This window comes from Peromyscus leucopus, chromosome 14 (genome assembly GCF_004664715.2).
Source record: "Peromyscus leucopus breed LL Stock chromosome 14, UCI_PerLeu_2.1, whole genome shotgun sequence".
NCBI classification, from domain to species: domain Eukaryota; kingdom Metazoa; phylum Chordata; class Mammalia; order Rodentia; family Cricetidae; genus Peromyscus; species Peromyscus leucopus.
This window is the reverse complement of record NC_051075.1, coordinates 74551159-74578277: the sequence shown is the minus strand read 5'-3', so window position 1 is coordinate 74578277 and position 27119 is coordinate 74551159.

The following is a 27119-nucleotide window of genomic DNA, read 5'->3' as shown; positions in this document are numbered from 1 at the left end:
AACGCCTCTTCGGTCCCATACCTGCTTTAGACCTGCTGTGACCAGACTCTTGAGGCCTCCCACCCTGGAGGGTGACGTGGCATCAAGATCATTGCTCTCCTTGGTTCCAGTAGCAAAGGCTTGGGGGCCGTCCATCTGAAGGCGGTGTTCAGCCTGGGACAGATCTCTGTGTCCCACCAAGCACTGTGTGCCTCCTGCTTCTCATCAGCCACCCACACTTGGGCTTGAGCTGTCCTCTCCTCTCGGCTCACAGAGTGGCCAGACCTGGTGCCCCTTGACCATCTTTGTTCCTTTTGGATGTCGACCACGGTGGGAAAGAGGGTCCGTGAAGGGAGGGGAAGACACAGCCAATGCTCAAGGCTCACGTGGTTGTTTGGTGCGTGCTTGCAGTCGCTGTTACTCTTTGGGTCGACAGACAGGACTGTGTTAATAGTCAGCACGTGGGGGAGGCTCCACTAACTGGACACAGCGGCCCGTGTGAGCTCCTGGTATCCGGATTTCACAGCAGAGGATCTGAACGGACAGAGATGTCGAGGAACCTCGCCACTTCCACACAGTGGTTAGAAATGAGACCTACCCACTCTGGCTCCAGGACACTTTTGAGACTGCAACTCGGCCTGCACCATACTGCCATAGCTGGGAAGGGAAAGGATGAAGGGGTTAGGAGGGCATGGGAGTGCCAGTCCTACAGACCTCAACACCAGCACCAATGGTATCTGCTTCTTCGGGACTGGGATTTGAACCTAGGGGGGTCATATAAGCTAGGTAATGCTCTACCACTAGGCTTTCTCCTAAACTTAGCCCCGATAGCAACTACACTTCTCCTCTCACGCCTCCTTGGCACAGATTGGGATCCCCTACCCTCAGATTAAGGGTGCCAGGGGTGGCTGTGTCTCCCCATTCCCACCCTGCTTTGAGGCACACAGGAGGAGGCTCCCAGATGTGACAGTGGTTGGGGACGTCCCACCATCAGCTGTACCCGCTTCTCTGGTTGTTGCTAAATCTTAGTGAAGGAAGAGGCTGTGGTGGTTGACATCAGAGCCTGTCAAGTAGTTAAGCTTAGGACACGCTTAGCATGACACTCTATCTCCCAGGCCCCATGGGGAATAGGTGACTTTTATTCATTTACATTTGCTTGTCTGAGCTGCAGAGTGACTGCCTCTGTTACCTCTGCCCGTGACCTTGGAATAAGCGATGGTAACTGTCAGGGGCACGATCCGAACAAAATAGGTTAGAATTCTGTTTGGCCAGGAAAACCCCTAGTTCGGGGTACTTCCTGCGGCACGCGGGTATAGGTCTTACTGTCTGATCGCCTGTCCATCTTTCTGAATATTTCCTCCTCCTCCCACTTTTCCTCCCGAGAGACCCCTTTGATCCTCACAGGGAGTCTTTGACTTTTATTGATTTCCATTGGCTTGTCTAAGTGGCAGGGTGGCTGGCTGCCAGTGTTACTCGTGCCCGTGACCTTGGGATATAGGTAGGTACGGTAGCTGTCAAGGGCAAGAACTTCCTAAAGGCAGCAGCCTGTGGGGCAAGGGTCAGAGGAGCAGGGGCTCTCAGCCCCGGGGGGGGGGGGGAGGGGGGGGAGGAGGGGATGGAGGGCGGAGCCAGCTCTCTCCTTTCTCTCTACGTTTCTCTGGGGTGCTTGGTGCTAAGACTCTCACTCTCTACCCCTTCCTCTGCCAGCTCCCTTTTTCTCTGGGGTCATTGTAGCAGCACAGGGTAGGTGGAAAGTGGGGGAGGCCGGGGGGGGAACTTCGTGAACAGCGAATATCTTCTGCGCAGATGTCCCAACCTTGCTTGCCTCTTGCCAAGTTCCAAGTCCCGGTGGCCTCCGAGGGTGCTGAGGTGGGAACAGTGTGCAGCAGCTTCTTTGGAGGTGAAATCCAGTTTTCTTCTGGAAAAAAGGGGCTACTTCCTGATTGCTAGAGAAATAGAAGAAAGTCTTTAAAAGGCTCCAGCATTCCCGCTGGCCTCCAAACTGCCGGCCTCCAACATTTTTGATGATTTAAGTGTCGATGGATTAAAAACATGTGGTTTGTGTTTCTCCCAAATTCAAACACACATTGAACTTAAAGGAAAGTTTAAAAAAAAAAAAAAGGAAAGGATTCAGAAAAGCAGGTCGGGTTTTATTTACTCAATGCCCTGACTTGGGAAACTTGGCTTAAGGTACTCATGAGTACACCTCCAAATGGGCTCTCTCAAGCCTCCGGAAATGTCTTCACTTGGCTGGGAGGTAGAATGGATTTGTGCCTGGGGTTGGGGTAGAGGTGGGGGCCCGCTTTCCTCCACTGCTGAGCTGGACCCAAGCCAACTTTATACAACCTTGACATGGGGAGAAGGCTAAATTTTTCAAATAAGATTCAACTTCCAGAGGGACCCCCCACCCTGCACAACACCTCATCTGATTTTACCCTAAGATTTTAAGACTCAGTCAGCCAACATTTACTGAGCATCTACTATGTGCTGTTCTTGGTGGGTTCCTAAAGAGGGTGAACAGCTTCAACCTGGCATAGAGATCTGTGCAGCGGGCTTACTTCATTCTCTCCAACCTCCTCCCTCTCCTGCCTGCTTCCTGCAGGGACTGATTATAGCTAACTAGGACAGGGATTGGAGTTGCTTTCATGTGGCATGAAGGCTGGAGGCTGGGCTCTCTCAAATATCTTCAGAGTTTTATGGTCAAGCCAAGAAGTTGGTAAGTTTGTAGGGAGAGCCCTGGTTACAGCAGGAGCTGGGCATGAGGCCTATAAATATCTCCTGGAGGTCAGAGAAGAGCGATTCCAATTTTCCCACTCCAAGGGAAGAGTGCTGTCCAGAAGTTCTTGGCTATAGTTTTGGTCTACACCTCTCAAATTTGCAGATGACCCAGCTGGAATTTTCCACTGAAGCCAAGGATCTGATGTTGGAGGAGACCACTGTGTGCACAGCCCTGGAGCAGACATTTAGACAGATCACCCCATTAAATACTCAGGCAACCCAAAGTCAGCATGGTCCTCTCCACAGGTGAGGTATGAAGGCTCAAAGTGGGCAGAAGCCTAGGATGGAGGTTATGGTCACTGATTTGGAGGGAGGCTGGGCTGTGGGTCATTGGCCTGTGGGACATGGGCCTTTCACTCCCCTGCCTGGTTCAGTCATCCCACAATCACCCTGCAAGATCAGGATTTTTGTAAGACTTGTGCTTTCCCTGGGTAATATAAATAACACATGTTCTTTTTCTTTCAGGAAAGTGGGGGGAATTTAAAACCACATAAAGAAAATTAGAATCACCCATGTCCTTGCTATTCAGCCACCCCCTGAGTATGTTCTGTTTACATTCTTCCAGTGTTGAGGGATATAGATGGACACATAGGAGAAGGCCTGACAGACACTGAAGAAGATGAGTAAGCAGCACACACACACACACACACACACACACACACACACACACGTGACTGTGTGTGTGTCTGTCATCTCTCTGTGCATGTGTGTCTGTCTCTCTGTGCATGTGTGCCTGTCTCTCTGTGATGCATCTCTGTGTGTGTGTGTCTGTGTATGTGTGTATCTGTGTGTGTGTCATGTGTGTGTCTCTCTGTGTGTCATCTCTCTGTGTGCATGTGTCTCTCTGTATGCCATCTGTGTATGAGTGTGTGTGTATGTGTGTGTGTGTGTAGGTCTGACATCAACTTTGAGTGTCTTCTTCTATTGCTCTCCACCTTGTTTTTTGAGACAGGGTCTCTCACAGAACCTGAAAAGCACCATCTCAGCTAACCTTACCAGCCTGTGATGTCCTGGGATGCCCCTGCCTCCCCAAGTCCTGGGGCCATAGTCGTGTTTCTCCAAGCCTTGCTTTTATATGGGTGCTAAGAATCTAAACTCAAGTCCCCATGCTTGCACTATAAGCGCGTTACCCACTGAGCCATCTCCCCAGCTGGGATAAGCACTTTACGTTTTCTACAAGAGTAGATTTTCTTTCACAGAGTGCTTCAGTGGTTGACTGTCAAGGATGCTGTGGCCATTTCATTTTTCTCTGGTGATTTGAGTCTCAAAGGGGGAAATGATGCACCTCCACTGATACAGGGAAATCACACCTGATTTCCCCTGTTGCCTCTAGAACTCATGTTCTCTAACATGGATCACAGAAGCAAACACCCTGCTCCCTCCAAAGCCAGCTATGAAACTTTCTCCATGGAAGCCTCTTATTCTCTCATTCCAGAGGCATCACCTACACCTGTGAAGAATGATGGCCACAGAGAGAGGTCCTCATTGGCTGCCCTATACTCTGTGTGTCAGTTATGTTTCCTTAGCCTTCCTTTCTTGAATGTAAAGATAAAAGGGGTGGGCATACAGGACTAGAACAAAACTCAAGACACAACACCCCATTTTTAACACATATTGATAGAAAATGGTTATGAAAGTGATGTACTTTTTGATGCTGGGCAGACAGAAAAGAGAAATAAGAATGATGATTAGGGTTCTTTACAAGAAGATCAGAACAAAAAAAAATATCTAGAAAAACATCACACGACGGAACAGAAGAAACTTGACTGAAACAAACACTTCTCCCGGGCCTTGGGCTTTACTTCCAAGACTTTCTTTGTCAAGTAAGACTTGGATTCAGTCAACTTGTGTCTGGCATGGCCTTTAAGAAGGGATAAGGAGAACCATGTTACTTTCTACCCTGTACAAGTCAATTACAGACACTCACAACTGAAGCCCAACTCTTCTTTGCTGAAAGTCTTTACTGAAAGTAAGTATTCTGGAGAAAAGGCATTTTCAAGAAGCCATGGGGTAAAATGAAGCCACCTAGGACAAGAGTGGGCAATGTTCCTGTGGAGACCCAGTTTGATATGACATAGTGAAGGTATAAAGACTAAACCAAGTAAGCCACTCCCACTTAAGAATCAGAATCAATGTAAAAAAAACAGACTCTTACATATTAGAAGACAATTGGGATCCTTAATTCTACCCCAAAGATATCAATCAACACCTTGAAAGTTATGCCAACTAGAAATATTGCCCCAACTTCAACATATGCTGACATAAAATTATTATGGAGGTGACATATTTATAATAGATAGACAACAAAAATAAGTAAGATTACTGGTGTTGTTTATAAGGAGACTGGAATAAGTGATATAGAAAAATATTACATGATATAACTGAAGAAAACTTGACTGAAATAAAGGCTGACTCAAAGTAAAATGTGATTCAGAAGGTGACATTCACATATATTTCTTTGAAGGAACTGAATTCCAAGGGTAAAAAAAAATTTTCCTATAAGCCAACAAGCATGTAAGAGAGACACACAATTTAAGGTATAAAAGAGTCAAAATTGCCAAGGTTACCTTGTGAACTTCTGAAACTATAGTCAAGGCCAGAGGACAGATGCTTGCCAATGGCAGGGATGAAAGGAATGCTTTGAGTGTTTTAAGACAAACTGTATTGTACTTTGGAGACAAATGTTCTAGAGCTATTGACCAACATGCAGAAATAAACATGCTGTAAAACCCATGAACCTTCAGGGAAAACTCTCTCCCTTTCTTCAGTTAGTTATTTTTGTCTTTGAAATCTAGAGAACATGGACTAAAAATGAATGATGCAGGAGTGATGCCATTTTAGTTTGATGTTTACATGGTCATGACAACTGACCAAGTTAAGTTTATGCACCAGCAGCAATTTAAAGAGGTTGAGAGAAGCATATGGAGTTCCTTGCCTCCTCCTCATAGTGAGGGGTTAGTCTAACATTCAGACTTTATGATTATCCAAATAAATCTGTGTTTCAATCTTTTTTCTTAATGAGCGCGGTCTGGGAAAGAAATCAAATGGCACACACTGAAGAAAATTCATTTGAGAACATTCTTCAGGTTTTACTTCAGCCTCTTCTTTGCTCAGTTCTCATGTGCACATGATCCTGATTTCTCCCACGATCTTTCTTTTATTACATCATCACTATTGTTTTATCTGCTTTAACGTAGAGAATAATATCCTGGTGGTTTGAGTGAGAAATGTCCTCCCTAAAGCTCAGGGAGTCCTTGGTCCTCAGCTGGTGGTGCTGTGTGGTGATGTGTAGGAGGTGTGGCCTTGCTGGAGGAAGTATGTCACTGGGGGTGGGCTTTTCGAGTTTATCACAGCACTCCACTTCCAGTACACCCTTTCTGCTTCATGCTTGCATTTGAAGATGAGAGCTCTCAGCTTCCTGCTCCTGTTGCCATGACTCCCTGGTAAATTTTGGATCTGGAGAGATGGCTCAGTGTTTAAGAGCTGATAGTGCTCCTGCAGAGGACCTGAGTTCAGTTCCTAGCACCCATGGACTGGAGCATCAGAATTGCCTCTAACTCTAGTCTCAGGGCATCCTATTCATTTGTTTGATCTCCTCATATGTACATAACTAAAAATAAAATAAAATCTTAAAAATGTGTGTGTGTGTGTGTGTGTGTGTGTGTGTGTGTGTGTGTGTGTGTGCCACAGTGTGTACCTGCAGGTCAGAAAATTATCTTATGGAATTGGTTTTCTTCTTCCACCTATGTGTGGGCTCAAGTGAGCACACTTAGGTCAGCGGGCTTTACAGGCAGCACCTGTACCCTCTGAGGTATGTCCCCAGCCTCAGCCGGGTGCCATGACAGGTGCTCTTGTCATCCATTCCTTTTGGATGGGGCTTACATCATTCTATGAATTCAATCATCCACAGATGACCTGATCACCTTGGTTAGTTCAGGGATGTGTAATGACTCCAACAGAGCAAGTACAAGAACTTTTTTTTTTCCTGCTGTCATTGATAAGCATGGACTCAAGTTTCCTTTTAGAAAATTTTATTTTTTTCAACAATTTCATACATACACACAACGTATTGTGATGGAGCTGGGTTTTCAGTGAACCAACCCACCCTGGTACATAAGACCTCAGCAAACACTTGTTAAGGACTGCCACAGAGATCCTGAGAAAGGGCCAAAACGTGAGGTGATTTCTGTGTGATTTATCATTGAATTGTTGTGGACCCAGCCACAACTGAATCTAACCACGATGGGCCTTGGAAGCACACATAAGAAAATCACTTCTCTTTTGAATCCTACTTGGCTTTATGTCCCATGAGGCTGTATGGCCCTAATACGTTTGGAAACACCGGCCTTCCTCATCAGGGAAGAGCTGGGCACTGAATCTCTTGACCCTGTGTGGACGCTGCTCAGCAGACCTCTGTGGGTGTTGCTCATGTGCTCTGAACGCTTCAGTCCTCTGGCGATACGGCCAGGTTTGAGGAAGGGAAAACCTAGCTCACTCTCTACACCAGCCTCTCAGGAATGAACGTCCCCATGAAAACGACTACAGCAGATGGCTGAACCACAGCTGAAAGACTGTCACTTCAAAATTTTGTTTGAAATGATCTGAGTTAGAGGAATGGTCTTTGTCTTTGATGTGCATATAAAATCGCCACCCTTTATGCCTAACAAGGCAGCTTCAATTCACGTTATCAGAAGCACAAAAACAAGTGAAGTGATTGTTTTTTTAATTCAAAATGTTTTCTACCGCAGATTATGAGAAAGTAGACCGGCCTCTCTTCAGGAGGTGTGGAAGCCCGACTTTCTTTTGTTGGATCTATTCACATTTTTGACACAATTTCCTTGTCTTATAAACAAGAATGGCTTACCATCAGCCAAAGGAAGCCCAGAGAATCCACACACAAACTCTGTTTCTGTGGAAACAAAGAAGAGACAGTGAGATGGTTGGGAGAAAAGTTATAAATGTAATGATGGGAAAAGCATGTGGTTCACATTAATTCAAAAGGGGCCTTTTATTGGATTGTGATCTGATTGTGTTTACAAATATATAGCCAGAGGCTTTTAATTTTGGGGCAATTTCATTGTTCATAGATATATATCCAGCTACAGATATACATCTATGAAATTATGTGCTTATGTGTTTTAAATGAGATACGGCCTCTCTCCTGTAATACAATAATCTTCCTACTTTATGATCTACAGTTGCCCAAAGTTGGGGCAATTTCATAACAATCTTATTTGAAATACCATAATAGATGGAAGATGTAAATATGTGATGTTTAGAGACATGGCTGAAATTTGAATTCACTGGAATCTAGCAACCGAGGGAGCTAACAAGGACAGAGTCTATTAAACCATACACATTGGCTTCTTGTGAATCCGGCCACCTCTTGCTTCTTTGCTGTTGATTTTTCTTTCAAGCCCAAGTTCAGTAAATAAACCCAACTAACAATTAAAATGTCCCCAAATGATTCTAGATTGAAAAATGCAATCCCCCCCAAACAAAACAAAACAAAAACCCCCAGCCTGGCTGGTGCTCCTCTCACAGTGGAGTTTTGATTAACCTCTCTAATTGCATTTGGAGGGGTGGGGTGGGAGCTCAGGAGGCGCTGGGGCTTTTAGTGAGAGCTGCCTATGAAAAACGTCAATTATCACGAAGAATGGAAAATGTTCATAACAGATAAATGTTCTTCCCAGTCAAGAGCTGTCTTTTTTGACGCGGCACAGCTGATTTGGGAGAGGTACCATTTTCCGCCCTCTTTCTCTGCCCTAAGCCCAGCAGCTTTCAGTTGGCTGTAGGTGAGCCCCTTGGCCTGCAGCCAGCTCAGCTAAAGCAGCTCTTTTTCTCACTCAGACACTGGGTGCCCTCCACTCTTGAAGACAGAACCAGAAAGCTGTGTGGAGAAGCGAAACCGAGATGGGTGAGGATGCCCTTGTGAGATCTGCCCATGGCTGGGCTCTGCTGTGGAAGGACAGGTGACTCTGAATCTGAGAGGGCACAGGATGGGACAAAGGACCATCATGTGTGTGTGTGTATGTGTGTGTGTGTGTGTGTGTGTGTGTGTGTGTGTGTGTGTGTTTCTGCATATGCCTGTTCATGTATGTGCATGTGCACGTGGAGACTGAAAGTTGATGTTGCATGGATTCCTCCATCCAACTTTACCTGTGTGTGTGTGTGTGTGTGTGCGTGTGTGTGTGTGTGTGTGCATGTGTGTACTTGTGTGTGCTTTATGTATATATTTGTGTTTTGGGAGAGACCAGAGGTTGACCTCAATAGCTCTCCACCTCACTTTTGGAGACAGGGTCTCTCACTGTATCTGGAGCTTGGTCATAGTTAGACTTGCTGGCCAATAGACTTCAGGGAACTTCCTGCCTCTACCTCCCCAGTGCTGGGATTACAGGTGTACTTTGCCATGTCCAGCTTTTTGTGTAGATGCTAGGCATCTGAACTCTGGTCCTCATGCTGATGTGTGTGTCAGTCATGTTACCAACTAACCTCTCTCCACAGCCCAGTGAAGCAGATGTGCATGACCTTTCATTAAGATGACGCTAGGTTCAGATGTCATCTCAGAGAAGCTTCTGCCTGCCCCGTCCTTACTCTATTTCCTTTATCACAGCACAGTTTGCTTCCACACAATCATAGCTTTCCTCTGGGAAGAACTCACATTTGTGCTTTTCTTGCTAAAGCTTACGATTGGCTCCCTGTAGGCTTCCCAAGCACAGAGGCCCCTGATTCTGGCTCTTCTTCTGTGTCTCCCTTTCTTCCAAGGGGCTGGGAGCTTTGGAATCACACAGGCCTAGGACAGAATCCTGTCCTGCTATCCAAAGAGGGGGCTGTAGCCTTGGGGCTAGGGTTCTCCATCTCAAACACAAGGGCGAGTCTATCCACCTCCCAACATCGCTGTGCAAGATTAACGGAAGCACAAGAAAGGGAAGGAGCTGGCAGGTGACAGGGCATACAGTGGACACTTTACTGGTACAAGGAAGCTCTTTATGACTTTAAAAATCAATTTATATTTTTTTTAAATTTAAAAATCAATTATATAACTTTGATATTTTTATACATGTTCATAATACATCATTCTCATCCCTCCATCCTTTCTTATCCCCACCCCACCTTCCTGCCCTTATTCCTCTTTACATTGAGTTGCCATCCTTTGAAGTCTTTTTGTTTTGTTATTTTTGCTTTGTGGCCCATTGGATTTATCCAGGGGTACTCCCATGAACACAGGTGTGACACTATATACTGCAGTATGGGTAATTCATCACTTACTGCATCATGGAAAACAATGACTTCCTCTTCTTCAGTAGCCCTCTACTGCCATTGGCTCCCTTGGGCAGGATGAGACTCTTAGCTACTTTTCTATTGCTATGATGAAGTACCATGACCAGGGCAAACTATAAAAGGAAACCTTCAATTTGGCTTAATATGGTTTCAGGGTGTTGGAGTCCATGATGGCAGAGCAACCATGAGGCAGAGAAAAGAAAGACCCTGGGAACAGTGTCAGTCTTTCAATACCTTGAAGCCTATCTCGACAGGCACATCTCCTCTAACAAGGCCACACTTCCTAATCCTTCCCAAATGGTTCCACCAACTGGGGACCAAGTATTCACACATATGAGCGTATGGAGACATTCTCATTTAAACCACTATGGGCCCTATGAGCCTCTCTCTCATCTATGACTTCATGTGGCTTAGTCTTGTTCAGGCTCTTTGCAGGTGGTTGTAAGTTTGCATGCAAGTGCCATGGCTATCGTTCAGCTCTCATGTTCTTTCTGGCCCCTCTTCTGCAAGGGGATGATATGGATTTCTTATTCAATGATGAGCTCAACAGTCATTTGTTAGCATATTAGCTGCCTGTGAGTCTCTGTATTGACCACTGCTGCAAAGAGAAGTTACTTGATCAAGGCTGAGGACAGCACTACTCTATGGCTATAAACGAATATTTAAGAAGCAGCTTGATGACATGTTCAGTCAACAAGACAAATGTAGTAGGTTTCCTACTAGTATATATAAACTCTTCAGCTATGATCAAGGTCCACAGTGCTGATCAGGAACTCTATCATATAGGTCAGGCCTCAGAATCACATGGAGAAGAATTGGTTACTCCCACAATAGCGATGCCATTGTCATATCACTAGGCACCTCTTATCTAGCAAATTGTTATTGCAGCAGGCAAGGTCTAAAGCCAGGGAAGACAATTTCTGACTTTTCTCCCCAGCTCTTTATATAGTAGGAACTGTCAGCATTAGGAAGGCTAGCCAGAGAGGTGGGTGAGGGGGAGCTTCTAGCTCAATTTTGGTATGATTTCTCAGAATTTTACAACCAAAGGGTACAATATGTTCAGCAATAGAGTCTTACCATCTCATTTTGTTGGACGGCCAATGGCAATGTCTATAACCTATACGGTTTTAGAGGTCACTGAGATTTTCTGGGCAACACCTCCTAGGCAGGTGCCCCCTGCCCCTGCACCCTGTATCTGACACTACGACTTTCATTTAATAACCTATGGTTTCTAAATCATCATTATCTGCCATGCCTGGCACCTCTCTTCAAAGTCTTATTTTTAAATATATTTTTAATAAGCTTAGAAGGCAATGGATTTCTATATAATTTCTTCATATAACCTTCATTTTAGTTAACCCTCTCCTTGTACCCCACTGTCCGTCTCCATTCCCCACTTATTTCTATTAAAACCTCAGGTAGTGGTGCAAGCCTTTAATCCCAGCACTCGGGAGGCAGAGGCAAGCTGATCTTTGTGAGTTCAAGGCCAGTCTGGTTTACAAAGCGAGATCCAGGAAAGGTGCAAAGCTACACAGAGAAACCCTGTCTTGTGGGGGGGAACCCAAACAAACAAACAAACAAAACAAAACAAAACAAAGCAAAGCAAAAACCTCACCACTTCTAGTACCACCTCCTCTCATCTTCACAGCACATCTATGTGTTCTGCCGTCTCTACTCTAAGGCCTCAGTTTCCCCCATACCGTGATTCCATTCTTGCACCAGCGTTTTTACAGACATCCTATTTTGACAAACATATCTAAAATATTGAAGCTATGATCCACAAGAGAGATTGTGCAGCATTTTTGACTTTTGGGGAGTGGGTTATTTCAACTCATTATAATTTTTCTAGTTCCATCAATTTACCTGCAAATTTCATTTTCCTTTATAGAAGAATAAAATTCCATTGTGTGCATGTACAATGCTTTCATTATCCATTTGTCTGTTGACGGATGGCTAGGCTGATTCCATTTCCCGGATATTGTAAATAGAGCAGCCACAAACATGGATGAGCAGCTGTCTCTTTAGTTGAATATGGAGTCTTTTGTGCATATGCTCAGGAGTGCTGTAGCTGGGTCATATGACAGTTTGAGTTGAGTTTTTTGAGGATCCTCCAGACTGACTGCCACGGTGGTTAGACTAGTTTACATTTCCACCAACAGTCAATAAGGTTCCCTGCCCTCACACTCTAATGGCATTAGTTGTCATTTGTGTCCTTGATGGTGGCCATTCTGAGTCAAGGAGAATCCTAAAGTAGTTTTAATATGCATTTCCCCAATAGCTAAGGACAAGTGACAGTCTTAAAAGTGTTTACTAGCCATTCGTATTTCTCCTTCTGAGAACTCTCTATTCATTTCCTCAGCCCACTTCTAATGAGGTAGTTTGTTTTCTTAACGTTTAGTTTCTTGAGTTCTTTGTATACTCTAGACACCAATCAACAGTCAGATGTTCAGCTGGCAAGCATTTCCTGCTGCCTTCTCGCTGGACTGATGGTTTCCTTTGCTGCACAGAAGCTTTTGAGGTTCGTGAGGTCCCGTTTGTCACCTTCTCCTCCTTGACTCTCCCACCTTGCTTTCCTGTGTTCTAACCACCTCATCATCATTGCCACCACTTAATAAACATAGCTATGCCATGTCAGGGAGCCCTTCTGAGAAAGATGTGATGAGGTGACTCCGTGTGAAGAGCAGAAATCTGCCACTTTCTGGAGTGCTGTGATTATGGGGGCAGCCACATGGCTTTTACATGGATTCTGGGGACCCAAACTCTGGCCCTTGTGCTTACAAAAAAGCAGTTTGTACACCTACTGAGCCTCTCCCCAGACCCCAGTTGCTTATTTTTAAAGTAAGTAAGCAGTAGCCTTTCCCAGATTTAGATCTTGCCTGCTGCAATATCAACATTCCAGATAAGAGGAGCTTACTGGTGCAATGGTGGCATGATTGGTAAAGAGGTAACCAACCTGTTCCTGATTGAATCTTTTGCCTGATCCACAGAATGGAGTCAGAGACCTGTGGCTCCAGGGGTCATGGGTGCAAGAGGTGACCTTACTACTTTTGTCTTGTTAATTGGACTTGTTGTCCAACTGCTTCTTAAATATGAATGTTCTTGCCAGGTCCTGCACATTGGTTAACATAATCCAAAGGCAAGGGTAAGGTGTAAGAGGGATTAAGCTTTGCAGAAACATGTGAAGGAAGTGACTTAAAGAATACATTCAATAGGATCCAATTGATGGGCCAGCTGTTCAAAGCCAATTGGGCCAGCATCCTAAGGCTTCAGAGTAACACTGGGAGATAGACTCTCATCTTTCTTGGATTTCTCTTCTGTGTCAAGCAATGAGGTCCCTTCAGAATAGGTTGAGAGGAGGTCTCAAACAAACAAACAAACAAACAAACAAAAACATCCACACAGCACACTGGGACTAGCAGCAAATGAGAGGATCCTTCATGTGTTAGCCCTTGTGCAAAGGGGAGTGATGGTGGGTGTAGTGGCATGGGTACTCTTCCAGTAGGGAAGTGAGTGATTCTGGTTGATGTTCAATATTGAGGTTGACTAAGCAAGCAGAGAGATACCTGCAGGGCTTGAGTGAGTAGCCCAGGAGATTGGCAATGGAGACATGGTTTTGATGCATGACATGAATGTTCCCTGACACCAGTGCCACAGCTCCACCCACCATGCCAGTTGACACCAGTGTGGTCATCAAACAGGAGTGTCCAGTGACTGAACCATGTGGTGATCCAGTGGTCCAGTGGTATTCATTCAGAACAGAGGTGGATATGGTCAGTATGCTCTGGGGCATTGACTGAGGGCCTTACTATGACCTCATCCTGGTTCACCTTCTCCCTCTGCTCACAACTTCTTCTCTAGCCCCTTGAAGTTTTGTTTTGTTTTGCTTTGCTTTTGTTTTTTGTTCCTGGAAGCCTTCTGGAAGTAGATTCCATTCTTCAGTCTATTGATCAGAAACTCAGTTGTGGTAGCTTGAAAGAAAATGATCCTGAAAAGGAGTGGCACTATTAGGAGGTGTGGCCTTGTTGGAGAAAGTGTATCATTGTGGGGGTGAGCTTTGAGGTCTCCTATACTCAAGCCACCCCCAGTGTGACAGACCACTCCCTGCTGCCATAGGATCAGGATGTGAAATTCTTAGATTTTTTTTCAGCCCATGTCTGCCTGTATGTCACCATGTCCCACCATGATGATAATGGACTGAACCTCTAAAGTGAAAGTCACCCAATTAAATATTTTCCTTTATGAGAGTTGCCATGAAGCAATACAAACCACAAGACAGAAGTTGGTACCAGGGGCTGGGGTATTGCTGTGATAGGCCTGACCATGTTTTTGTTTGGAGGAATTTAGACTTTGCTATTTTGGGTTAGGAAAGCAATGGAATGTTTTAAGCACTGATTAATGGGCCATACTAGTAGGAGCATGGAAGACAATGGTGCTGAGGATTATTTGAACTGTGGGGAAATGGATCAAGAAGTTTCAGATTAGAAGAATTTTAGTATGCTGCCTAGAGATCATTCTTGTGATATTTATGGTGAAGAAAGTAGCTGCCTTTTGCCCTTGTCCAAAGAGTCTACCTGAGGCTAATGTGAAGAGTTTTGGATTAATTCCATTGGCAGAGGAAATCTCAAAGTAGTTTAGTATACAATCTGCCATGTGGTTATTAATGGTAACTCTAATAAAGATTTATGAAAAAAAGCAAGCTTAGCAGGGTAAACTACAAAATGTAAAATTTGAGGGGTATAGGAGCAGCAGGAAGTCTCAGACCCTGCAGGCTTCTCTAATGGAGGAGTGGTAGGATAATGGTTCAGCGAGTCCCTTTGAATAGTCTCACTTCCTTACTCCTTTGAGTTAAAGATTTCCGGAGGTGAAGAGGGTGGGTCACCCTGATGGTAAGCACCTGAGGGCAGATGCTGATCTCCACACAGAAGCCGGTGGAGAGGTAGCATCTGAGGTGGCCATAGCACAAGGCAGCATCAATTGCTTTGATGCTGCTCACAGACCACGCTCCTCTAAGTTCCCCTTGGAAGAGACCTTTAGCTAGGGTCTTGGAGCTTCTGCAAGACGGACTAAATTTAGAGTCAGAAGTGGGTTCGGGTGCAGAAGGCATGGACTGCCATAGATGCTGCCGAGCTTTCAAGACACCTGGGGGATGGCACCTGAGGGGCTGGCTGCATTGCCACCCTACGTCATCAAACGGAAATTACTTCCTGGGTTTTCAGACCGCTCGCGTCAATGTAAACTTAATGCTAGAGGATGAATGTCCAGACCTTTTGGCCTTGACTTGGGGCATCCCTGAAGGTTGCTGTCCACAGCAGGGCTTCCTGTGAGATCCCCTGGCAGCTGGATTATATTTCAGCTTTTCTCTTCGTCAAACCTTTCTTTCCGCAGCTCCTTCTCCAGTTCTCCTGCAGTGGTCTTGCAAAAGCACTCCTCAAAAGCTCCACCTGACTTCCGGAGGCTCAGTGTTTGATCCCCAGGGAGCCTGCATTTGCACACAGTAAGGTCTGGGGCTCTTGTACTCTCCACCTCTCTTCCGGATTAATTTTCAAATACAAGGTCCATGCCCGCTGCCCGCTGCCTCTCCAAGAATGCCACTGTGATCTTGTGCCTGGTACTCTGTCCCCTGGATCTATTTTCTGCAACCTCTGCTAATTTCTAAGTGCCTCCTCCAGCCTTTTTACCTGGCCCCATCCAACTACAGAGTGAGTCCTGGTCTTTCAGGGAGAACAGGAGTGGAGGTAGCTACTTGCTGATGGCGAATGTACAAAGAGGCTCAGTTAAGTCCAAATGCATGAAGTCTGCCTTCCCTGCTATTCATGAATGACCTGCCTTTCAAAGCCACACTGGAAATAGGGTCCCACTTTCTAAAGATACATGGATTGGTGAGTGGGTCACTCAATACACTGTCAGCTGCCCTGGTAACATGTACTGTAGGCACCCAGAGTCCACTTTGAGCTGCAGAGTAGGTTCTGGGAAGCCAGGGCACAGCTAAACATCCTTTCAAGTGCTTGGCTTTGGCAAGGACCTGTGTGTGTGTGTGTGTGTGTGTGTGTGTTGTGTGTGTGTGTGTATGTGTGTGTGTTTTCTTTCTTAGTTCTCCTCTGCTCATTTTCAAGCCTCCATGCTTGAAGGATCTTTATTCAGCATGTTTTGGACTGTCATGCATCTTGTTCAAGTACTATTTAGCAAGATGGATTGACTATCTGAACTGCTTGAAGACTCTTCCTTGATCAGATGACTTAGGCTCTACTAACAGTGACAAGACTGCCTTGTGTGCCCTTAACAGAGGTCAGACTAGTTGAGAGCTCAGGGTTGGCTCAGGGGACCCTTTACCAGTCTAGTCATTTCCATGCTTAACCTTTCACGAGGAGGAATGCCCAGGGTGGAGGAACAGCCTTTCTTATTCTTCTTCTCATTGCCATAAGGATCTGCATGATGAAAAGAAAGCAGGGGCCACTAATTGTCTCCTCAGCCTGTGACTTTGCTGCAAAGGCCTCTGGGAAACCATTTTCTAGGTGCCTCTGTATTCTGGCCAACCACATCCTGCGACGGGCTTCGCTCACAGCTCAACCCAAGGCAGTAGAGGACTGAGTTCATATCTCCATGGGACGCACTGATTGGTCTGTCTCAGAGGCCAGGGGAGGCCAGGTTGGGAGCAGCTGCAGTGGAGGACTTTGCTAAGCCCTGGGAGCACTAGTCTGTGAGTATCCAATGTGCCTTTTAACAGACAGAGGAGGCAAGACGCACAAGCATGCCTGGAGACTCCAGGGTCCCTTACTTCCTTCTGCAAATACCCAAATGTCCAGACAACACTTCCTTGCTAGAGAGTATTGACCTGTTTCAAAAAGAAATGGGATAATGTGACCAAGAGTTCCCTGTCTTCACACAGCTTCCAAGTTTGCTGTGCTACAGACACAAAGTGACTTTGTTCAAGGAAAAAAGGCTTTGAACTTGAACTTGGGAAGACCACTTTGAGCTCACAAAGTATGGTTGTTGTGAGATCATGAAACAGGTGAGGAGCGTGCTTAGCACATGCTTGCAATGTAGTGAGGGGTGCTGATGTCCACTGCTATGGGGACAGTGTAGTTGGAAAGTTTCTCTGGTCCTGCCCAGCCCTGAGGTCAGGACAAATCTCTCTCACCCACGTCTCGCAGTTGCTTATAAATTAATCACTCAGAGGCTTAATATTATTTACAAACTTATGGCCATGGCCTATGGCTCAAGCTTCTTGCTCTCTAGCTCTTATAACTAAACTCAGGCTATTTCTATTAATCAATATATCACCACATGTTCTGTGGCTTTACCTGTGTGCCATTACATGCTGCTCCCTGGATGGCGGTGACAGCTCTCCACCTCTGCCTTTCTTCTTCCTCTCTCTCTCCTGGATTTTCCTCCTGCCTCTAAGCTGCATTGCCACAGGCCAAATGGCTTTGTTTATCAACCAATCAGAGCAACACATATTCACAGCATACAGAAAGACATCCTACAGCAGGACAGCACCCTGGTTAGGGGCGCTTGGGATCTACTGCTACCTCTGGATGTTTCTGACCAGAGGCTTTCAGCTCCACTGCATGGAGAAGCTGCATGAGAACAAGGCTGGACCCCTCTAGGAGGTTTGAGGACAGTGCTGTGGTCTCGGCACTTGTTCCCTGGGAAGAAGGGTGATGACGTGGAATGTCTATGGAAAGATGCTTACCTTGGGCTGAACTGGTCTGACCTTCCTGACCAAGATGCCAACACGGAATTCCCCAGGGGCTGCTTGGTAAAGACAGGCTTGATGTCTGATTTAAGTCACTGCTAGGACTGTGACATGTGCTGTGTGGGTAAGTTTGCATGTGTCCTCGTGTGCTCACACGTACATGTATGCACAGATGAGAGGCCAAGAGCTGCACAGAGAAAACTTCATTTGGGTTGGCAAGACCTGTGGTTACTTCTCAGTATAGACTCTAGGTTGATGTTACCCCTCCCTGGTTCTCTGCTTCCTTCCTTCCTTCCTTCCTTCCTTCCTTCCTTCCTTCCTTCCTTCCTGTCTCCTTCCCTCCCTCCTCTCGTCTTTCCCTCTCTTCTTTCTCTGTCACTACCCTATTTCTTCCTCTTTCCCTCCCCTCCTTCATCTTCTCTCTTTCCTTTCCTGTCTCTCCTCCCTCATTTTCTCTCTTCATCCCTTCCTTTCTAGCCGCCTCCTCCTTCCTCTTTCCTCCTTTCCCTCCCCCTCCTGCTTCCCTTCTTTCTTTGTCTTTAGAGAGGCATACTTTCCCCATGTGAACTTTCTCACCCATTCTGTGCTGTAGGAGAGGGAACTTACCTAGCTGGACAAGGACTCGCTCTCCTGAGTGAGACCCCGCAGGGCCCAGAGCTGTGAGCCACCTGAGCGATCATCTACCCCAAACCCTCTGGTCGCTTAGGAAGAAGCTAATGAACATAGGAAGCCAGAGAGTTGACGGCAAGGGCACCACCAGTTGTTGGCAGCTATGATGGGGTGTGAACTTAGACTTTTGGTAGTGCTTTGTGGAACTTTTAGAAACAAAGAAGTCCTGCCCCTCTAGATGAGGTCCTTACCTCAACTCCTGGCTTTACTTGGATGTTTGCATAGTTGTCAGAACGGCTCTGGAAGTACTGGATACTTTAAACATGCTGAATCTAGAGATAAGCCCGTGGCCTCCAGCTGTGTCCCCAGACCACCATTCTCATCCTCCTCATACCTACAGTAGTGATTGGTACGCATTTAATGTCTGTCTTTATTGGAAGCTTGAATTATATATGCATTTATGCTCACGGAATACACATTGTTTTGTGTTAGAACATTTGCATAAACAGTAAGCAGCAGGCACCGTGTGGAACAGAGTGCTCAGCACCTGCTTTCTTCTCTCCAGTGCTGTTGAGAAGTTAGGATTACAGATAAGCACAGAGACCATTTCCCTGGGTGGCAGGGCTGTCCTGTCACATCTCACACACCCACATGCCTGTTGATCACCACCAGGCTATGTCATTTGCTTTCCCACAAACTGCAGAGCAAGGAATCTGGGAACCAAAAGGACTTCTGCCCATGGCCTCAAACTAAAGTGGTACCTGGAGCCAGATTGCTTCCCCAGCCTGCATCTCAGTTCCTCACCAGCTGAAGAGTCCACACCTCGTAAAGAACTGTGTGGGATAATGTGAGTCCCCACCAAAAGCCCCCACATTTCATCTGTAGTAGAAGAAGCAAAGCTCCGTTCCCCTCATGTGATGTACTGGGTGTGGGATAACTTCATCTCACCCCTCACCATTTCTCTATTCATGTGTGTGACTTGCCTATGTGTGCTATAATCTATCAAGATTGTAAAGGGTGTGCACAGAGAAGTCACTCCAAAGAGTGGAGAAAGAAGAGGTTGTTTATACACCACCAACCTTGGGAACAGGTGGATAAAGACCTGTCTAAAGAGATAGGAAAGCCCTGGGGAAGATGTGGTCATAAAGAAGTCGGGGTATTTCTCTGGCAGCTTGACAGAAAGTGGGTCCCCCACCACCAAGGATAGCTGAATACAGAAAGGGAACTTCTTTTACATGAAAAAGTGAGTTTGAGAACAACCCCAGAGTCAAAGCTGAGGCTTGGTCAGCTGTCTATAGAACTGGTCTCAACTGACGGTAGAGTTTTGGGCAGCAAAAAGAATGTACTAACATGTGAAAGAAAAATGAAGTGTGCTGGGATAGTTGTGGAAGCCGTCATAGGTTTTCATGTGACACACACAAAGTTTGGAAGTGTGAATATGAGTTTCTCAGGCCATTTTAAACAAAAGGACAGATCAAAGGTATGTGGCCATAAAGCAAATCATGGTAGAACTGTGGAATGGGCAATTGTTTCACCGTGTGAAGGAGGGTGAGGGTGGGAAGATAAATGGTTATTGAGGATCTATTGACAAAAACAGATTTGTGTCCCAGGAAGATGGACAGGATAAACTAGGAGGAACACAGCTTGAGGCAGAGGTGGAGCAGTGGTACCAATGGAGATGCCAGTTGGAGCTGATGGGAGAGGATGGAAGACTTGGAGGGGGCAGGGAGAAGACAACCATGCAGAACTATCAGCTGGGCAGGAGCTACGTGCACCAAATAACACTTTTTTTTTGCTGTAACTCTGCGATTGAGTAATTGTTACATTATCACACCAATTTTATAGATAAAACAAAGGGGAAGAGGGGAAGTTGGGGTAAAAAGCTCTACAAGTCCTATACACCAATGGGAATCCAGAATCAGCCCTTTCCCCTGTTTCCTGGAGAAGAGAGACAACCCCTTCTGTAACTCAGAGGATGCAGGTTTTGCCTTCGGTGACCAGGTAGAGAGAGTCACACAGCAGACGCATTTCCGGCTGCAGAAATCCAGCCTCCTCTCTTGTGGTTGAGAGTGGTCATGTGACTCGCCCTGGCCAATGGTTTATGAGACAAGCTGACCTAGGTCAATACTGGGCTGGAGTATTTCACAGTTGGTGAGAGGCTTGCTTCTCTTGCTTTGGTGATCATGGAAGTACATGTTGAGACATTACCAGCTCAGGCACTTCAGGGACTTTGGGGGTCAGAAGGCCTCTGCCTAGCTGTGTGGCCATAGAGTGTGGTGGTGAGGAGCCTCTGTGCTAGGCTGCCGATGTCTAGACTTGCTTGCACCCGCAACGAAACACCACACGCTGGCTGATGTCGTTGATGGGATTCCATGAGTGGGAGCATGGAGGATGAGGAGTAGGTGGATGGGAGGAAGAAAACACTGTCTAGATGTGGGAGGCCTAGGTTGAGGCAGGACATCATCTTGAAAGGAAGTCAGTTTTCTCCCATGAGAAATGGGGAGAGTCGTGATCATTGCTCCATTGGGATGTGTTGAGCTGACATACAGGGCATAACTCAAAACGAGAGTTCCCAGAGACATTTGGTCCCATCTGTGAGTGATGGTTGCTGCTCTTGCAAGATGGCCAAGAGAAAGAGTTGCTGGTTTAGGCTGTGAGGTCATGGAAACAGCTTCTATGTTGCTCACCTGCTATTGAAAGGTGACTGGATCATGAGGACACTAACTTATCAATGGGCTAATCCCTTGATGAATTCTTGGCTAAATGTATGGTGATATTTTATTTGGGCTGAAATGTGAATTTATTTGTACTTTAATAAATAAAGTTACCTGGGGGTTCAGAGCTAATAGCAAGCCATTTAGCAGAAGTCTGGCAGTGGTAGCACACACCCTTAATCCTGCTCACATGACAGGCAGATCTCTGTGTGTTCAAGGACACAGCCAGCATGGAGACACATGCCTTTAATCTCAATATGAACCACAGAGACCAGGAAGTCTGTATAGACAGGCAGTGACAAGGAGGTCATATGGTTGGGTTTACAACCAATGAGAAGGCAGAACAGAAAGTCAATAAAAATACAAACACACAGGAAGTAGGTCTCTTTTCTCAGTGGAAGGACGATGGCAGTGGATGGTAAGCTAAAGGCTATTCTCTAGTGCTCTGACCTCTTGGGCTTTTAACTCCTTATTTAGCTCTGTGTTTCTTATTTAATAAGACCATTCAGAATTACATCTACATAAATGAGCTATGAAGAGATGGGACTAAGTTAGAAGTAGTAGGCTCCCTGAGCTTGCCTTTGAAAGGTGTATCTTTCTCTCTAGCCAGGTGTCTGTGTCTTTATTCTCTCTGCTTCTTGGCCACCAAGATATAAACAGCTTTGTTCTACCACTCCCATATGTTAGCCTCAGGGACAGTGGAGCAGATAACTATGGACTGAGACATCTCAAACTGTCAACCAAATCAAAACCTCCTTTAAATTGGTTTTCTTGAGCATTTTGACACATCAGTAATGAGCAACATATTTGATTTTCCAAAAGTAGTGCCTAGGAGAGATAGTATTGTTTTGTGTTCATCAGATAAGCACAAGTTTTGGTCATTGTGTGCGTTGCATCCCCTTTCTCTGCTAGTTCAGGCCAACGGCCTGTTGGATGAGAAAGTCCTGCATGCATAGCCTTCACGAGCCCATCTTATTCCCGCTTGCCCAAGGAATGTCCATTCTTAGGACTATTTCCTTGAGAGAACGAGTCACCTTGACTTTAGAAACCAGCAAAGCTGTAGGCTGTGTCGTTCTAATACTTCAGACGCCTTACCTTTCCAGGGGGCCCCAAATCCAACACAGCTAGCAGGACTCTAACCCTAACCCCTGGAACCCTTCAGGACGCAGGGCTGGGGCCTCAGGAATTCTAATGTTATCTGGGATCCATGTGTGATCCAGCCTGGCAGCACGTTGGCAGGTCCCATCATCTCCCCATGCACGGATCCCACCTGCAGGTGGCCAGATGCAGAGCTCCCAGGGCACGAAGGAGTGGGTCTGGAGCTTCTGCTTCCCAGGGAGACTTGTGTGGGGCAAGACTGTTGAGAGACAACGCCTTGCTCTAGCCAGAGGTGGCGGCTTAAGAGCAGTAGGAACGCCTTCATTGCCTCACAAGCTGTCAGTTGGGTTTCTAAGATGTGCCCTTGGCCTCAGCGGGCAGATAAGCACCTGCATTGGAGAGGGAGCCCTTGATCAAGGGCTGATAAGCTCAGGAAAGGAGAAAAAAAAAACACCCAATAACAACAAGAAAAAGCCAAGCGACCCACTGTCAGAGGCTTATTCATGTACTCTTGGGTGTGTGCTGTGTCTTCGCCAGCGCCCAGGGTGGTGTAAAAGCTCTGATTTTAATTTAATTTGGTGGTCACGCAATCATGGAATGAGAGCAAGTCAGAGCTGGAAGGGACTGTGGGCATTGTCTGGTTGAACCCTTTAATCTTCCAGGTGAGGACACTGAGGGCCAGGGAGCTGCAGCGACTTGTTTGGAATCACCCAACACAGCTTGGGGAGAGGGAGAGCTACACCCTGGGTCTCAGACCCCAGGGCTCCAGATCTTTCCGCCACACAGGATTACTTCACAGTCTTCCACGAACTGCTCAGGTGCAGGCTGCCAGTAGCACCCTGCCCAAACAGTCTTCCCTAATGTCGCTCACTTATCTCTTCTGCCTCCAGCCTCAGGCAGCCCCTCCCTCTCATCTGCTGTTGGGGGTTGATCGGTTACCCCTAGGCATTCAGGGCTGGGACTTGTCACCCCGAATCATCAGAACCTGCTTTTTCATATTTGGAAAAAGTGAGGTTCAGTTAAGGGAGGGGGGCTTGCTTAGGTGACTTGTCTAAAGAAGACGGAAAGCCTGGGTCTAAAAGCGGCAGAGGTTCCGTGGCTAGTGGATCGCAGGCTTGGTGGGCGAGGATGTGCTGAAACGCAGCCTCTGCACCAAGCTCCAGCTGCGAGGAAGAGTCCCCCAAGTCACCTTCAGGAAGGCAGCGGAGTCCAGCAAGCCTGTGTGATACCGAAAGTGTCCTTGCTCTAGCAGGCCTGTGATAAACAATGGCTGGGAGAAGGGATGAATCCTTAAGGGCCGCCTGTGGGTGGGGAGTCATGGCCCAGAAGGTACTCTCCAGTGGCTGGTGACTCATGTTTCTCTGAATAATTTGCCTCCTGGGTTTGATCTGTGAATGGAATGAAATAGAGCAGTCTAGATTTTAGTTTAAAATAGCTTCTAGATGATAAGCAACCACCATATCACTGGCAGGAACAGGCTTGTCATCCTAGGGAGCCAAAGTGTGATTGGCATGTCCAAATCTTTTTTTTTTAATTTATTTTTATTTTATGTGTATGACTGTATGTATGTATATATGTATGTATGACTGTATGTATATATGACTATATGTATATATGTATGTATGACTGTATGCATATATGTATGTATGACTGTATGTATATATGTATGTATGACTGTATGTATATATGCATGACTGTATGTATGTATGTATGTATGTATGTATGTATGTATGTGCACCATATCTGTGCACTGTCTGTGGAGACCAGAAGAGAATGCTGAATTTCCGGGAACTGGAATTACAGATGGTTGTGAGCTGCCATGTGGGTGCTGAGACCCAAACCTGGGTCCTCTGGAAGAACAGCCAGATATTTTAACTGCTGAGCCACCTCTCCTGCCCCTGGAGTGTCCCAGTCTTAATTACCTATGTCTACAGTATGAAGTCAAATTTTGCTCAAACGATGTCTAAACATGGTTTTTTTTTTTTTTTTAATCAAAGATTGACATGTGTTTAAAGTGTCATGTGGTAGATACAGCTTTTGCTTTTTATTTAGTGTGTGTGTGTGTCTCCTCCCACCATGCGGGTTCCAGGGACAGAACTCAGGTCATCAGTCTTGACAGCAGGTATTTCACTAGCTGAGACTTCGTGCCAGACTCTAGGCACCTTATAATGACAATCAGTAGGCTCTTGTCACAGCACCCTGGCACTCTGGTCTCCTCCTGGTTCTCTCTCCTATGTAAATTATTTTTAATTCCATGAATTGTTTTACTCTGCATGTTAATGATGTCATTGTTGACTGAGTTTGGACATCACACACTGACCTTCTGTAACAAACTGAGTTTATCAATTTGCATGGATACCTCTCATCTCTTCCTTCCCTGTCCCCAACTCATTTCATACACACACACACACACACACACACACACACACACACACACACACACACACACACACACATGCACTCCTTTATTAACAGTGTCTGCAAATTGTAATCCCCTCATCTCTTTATGATTCGTTTGACCCAATGGGTCGGAGACAACCCTCCTGGCTCTCATCTTGTCTCTTCCTTCCCCTCCAGATTCCACTCCCCATGTCTAGCAGCTGTGCATCTGATCGCCTACTGCTGAGGGCGGTGGCACTTAACTCCTTACGTTGTAAACTTGAATATAACATGACTCGTCCAGAGTCTAGAAGTCCAGTGGTCACGAGACAGATCCCCCTGATGTTTTTATTGTGACTTTGTAAGGGTTGCAGCTCACAGCCGAGTAAGCCCTGCATGACGCCTAGGAGAGTCTTCAGGTTGTTCCAAAAGTAAATTCCAGTACCTAGAATTCTACCTCATTTTAAGCTTCCTCCATCCTCCTTACCTAGACCGTCGGCTCTGGCCCGGCATTCTGGAATGTTCCTTTAAGAGGGCTTCATGTGTATTTACTCCTGTATTTTTCAACCATGCACTTCCATGTAAATGTTGATATGTCTGGTAATGATTTTCTTCTTCCCTCAGACTTCACTCTGCACCCACCCTTCGCCCATAGGGTGTAGAATTCTGTGTTGACACTTGTAGAAAGTTGGAGGGATTTCACCACAGTGTTCTCACTTCCACTTGTGCTAACGACAGGTACAAGGTTGGATTTATTTCCTGTCTTTTGGTAATGAATGGTGAGTGGCTAAAAAATTAAGTTTTTAATTTTGTATTCTAAAATTTCATAGTCATATACTTAGATATGGACTTTTAAAAAGTTTTATTTTACTTATGTGTGTATGTATGTGTGTCTGTGTGTAGGTATGTGCACATACATGAAGGTACCCTCAGAGGCCAGAAGAGGGTGTGGGATGCCCTGAAGTTGGAGCTACAGGTGAGCCACCTGATGTGGGTACTGGGAACTGAACTTGAGTTTATTTTGGAAGAGAAGCAAATGCTCTTACCTGCAGAGACATCTCCCCAGCCCTTCAGTTATAAATTAAAACAAAAGAAAACAAACAAACAAAAAACCTGGGAGACAATATTGACTGGGAGACAATATTCTTTCTTTTTTCTATGTGGCCAGTTTTCTTTCTAGAACTTCTTTAAAAATTTTTCATCACATCTATGTATGAGTGGTGTGCATGCCTGGATACATGCATGTTCCTGTGTGTATTGGTACACATGTGTATTTGTATATGAATATGAAGGCCTGAGGTTGACATCAGGAATCTCTTTTGATGGTACTATGCTCTATTCATTGAGGCAGAGTTTCTTAGTCAAACCCGGAGCTTGCCAATGTGGCTTGTCTAGCTCTCCAGCTTGCCCTAGATAACTCTTTTCTCTGCTTTCTGTGGGTCGGAACTGTAGGTGGGACACCAGGGGATCTGAACTCTGGTCTTCATGCTTGAGTGGTAAGCACTTTAAGCAGTGACCAATGTCCCCAGACCCTATTAGCTGGCTCTAGGATCTTCCCAGTTTCTCTGGCTTCTGTCTCATGGCCTCTGAGGCCCTTCTTTCTGGGAGAGTTCACTAATATTACCTTCCAAATCTTTTACTGGCTTTTCTTTCTTTTTCACTAAACTTTCCAGGACTTTCCAAGTCACCTGATTGTCCCCCTTTGCATTGTAAAAAGCAACGTTATCTTCTCCTATGTTTACCATCTCCCAGAAAATAAGTTGGTTGTGTTTGTTGCCTCCAAAACTCACCTTTTCCATTCTGGGTATTTTGGTTGCTCCGTTAAGTACAAACCTTCTCCAAATGTCTGACGGTCCCAGGCAATCACACAACTAAGAATGAGATGCTGGAAGCATGCACGTGTACTTAGGCAATACATGTCAGCGAGCCTCCCTGCTGTGAGAAGGCTGGGGGCTGGATGCTGACATAAAGATACTTGTCCCCACCCCACAGGTCTTGGCTCTAGGCTCAGGTATTTCCACCAGCAGTCCTAAGTTCTTTTCATTTTCTTTTCTTTAAAATTTTTGTTGTGTGTGTTCATGGTACATGGCACTGTGTTATACAGGGGTGTTTTCATAGATGTGGGTATACTGAACGTATTTCCTCCTGTACCCTCCCCTTTCCCCACGAGTCACCTTTGTTTCCTTAGGCAACTTTGCTTCTACCTTCACGCTATACCTACATGCACGACTTTATGTGTCTACATAAATTCCAGGAACCACACATGAGAGAAAACAGTGTCTATTTATCTTTCGGAGACTGAGTTAATTCACTTAATATGGTTATCTCCAGTCACATCCATTTTCCTGTGGACGAAATAACTGCATCCTTCTTCATGGTTGAAACAATTTCCTTGTGTATCTGTATTACATTCTCACATCCATCCCTCTGTCCTTGGCCATTTGGGACCACAGTTCAGCTTCTGGAAACAGTGCTCAGGATCGACTCCACAGCTCAGCTGGGAGCAGTGCTCTGGGATCGACTCCACAGCTCAGCTGGGAGCAGTGCTCTGGGATCGACTCCACAGCTCAGTGTTGGGGAGCATT